Source organism: Peromyscus californicus, unplaced genomic scaffold, assembly GCF_007827085.1.
Source record: "Peromyscus californicus insignis strain IS unplaced genomic scaffold, ASM782708v3 Scaffold_3__1_contigs__length_106647218, whole genome shotgun sequence".
Taxonomy (NCBI): domain Eukaryota; kingdom Metazoa; phylum Chordata; class Mammalia; order Rodentia; family Cricetidae; genus Peromyscus; species Peromyscus californicus.
Window position 1 is genome coordinate 70,637,525 of NW_026294551.1, and position 1,474 is coordinate 70,638,998.

Sequence of the window (1,474 nt, forward strand, 5' to 3'; positions counted from 1 at the left end):
CTGGTGTCTAGTGCACGCTAAGTGCTTTTAAGTGCTGGCACAGCAAATGGGCTTCATTTGTTTCAGCATCAGAGTTGACCGTGGATACTGGATCCCAAAAACATGACTCAGGAGTCTGATATGCATGGCCACATGCATGTAGAAGGTGACACCCGCTCATGCTCCCTCCACGGGGCCACGGGAGACTGGCAACAGAAGCATTGCTGTCCCCATTTCACACTCAGAAAGACTAAGATCAGAGGGATAAAGGAGACGACTTCTTCAAAATTTCAAGCTGCTTTCTTGTCGCGGCTGCATCCACAGCTATGAGTATGCTCAGGCTTCAGAAGAGGCTTTCCTCTAGCGTCCACTACCATGGTAAAAAGAAGATCTGGTTGGACCCCAATGAGACCAATGAAATCTGCAATGCCACCTTCCGTCAGCAGATCCAGAAGCTGACCAAAGATGGGCTGATCATCCAGAAGCCTGTGACTGTCCATTCCAGGGCTCGATGCTGGAAAAACACCTTGGCTCAACGGAAGGGGAGGCATATGGACATATGGAAGTGGAAGAGTACTGCCAATGCTCACATGCCTGAGCACGTGACCTGGATGAGAAGGATGCAAATCCTGTGCTGGCTTCTCAGAAGATGAATCTAAGACAGACCGCTATCTGTATCCTAGCCTGGACCTGAAGGTCAAAGGGAATGTATTAAAAGCAAGCAGATTCTCACGGAGCACATCCACAAGCTGAAGCCAAACAAGACCCACAAGAAGCTCCTGGCTGACCAGGCTGAGGCTCACAGGTCTAAGACTGAGGAAGTTCAAAAGCGCCAGGAGGAGCGCCTCCAGGCCAAGGAGGAAGAGATCATCAAGACTCTGTTCAAGGAGGAAGACATCAAAAAATACGGCCTCCTTCACGTCTGTACACAGTGGCTTGGCTGTGGCCTCCCGTGGATCAGTCATTAAAGTAAAACAAGCCTAAAAACAAAAAAATTACAAGGTACTGTGTTCCAAATGTCAAATGACCCCCAAATGCTCATATTTGAACACTTGGTCCTCATCTGGTGGCATTGTTTGGCAAGGTGGTGGAACCTTTAGGAGGTGGAGCCTCATCAGAAGTTGGGGGAAGCAGAGGCTTGAAGCTTTATGACTGGGCTCTACTTCCTGTTTACTCCTTACTTCTTGCCCAGCATACCTTCCCCACCATGATAGATTATGTCCTCTCTGAACTGTGAGCCAGAATAAACCCTTTCTCCCCTAAGTGGCTTTTGTCAGGGTAGTCTATTATAGCACTAGAAAATTAATAAAGACCCAAGGATAGAATGAAACCAAGGTGTCTCATCCCATTTGTTATCTCTATTGATGGCTATGGTCATATCCACACAGCAGAACTTCAGATGTCGGCAGTCCTCTCTCTGGCTTCAGGCCGCCATAGAAACAGTGGAGTGGCTGACTTCTATGGAAGCTGTCCGGCATGGAAGGTGGGCGGGAAG

General features: G+C 48.6%; 1 pseudogene; it reads left to right on the forward strand.

Moving 5' to 3' along the window:
- Nucleotides 1-305: 305 nt before the first annotated feature.
- Nucleotides 306-947, forward strand: LOC128122602 (60S ribosomal protein L19-like; annotated as a pseudogene).
- Nucleotides 948-1,474: the final 527 nt, after the last annotated feature.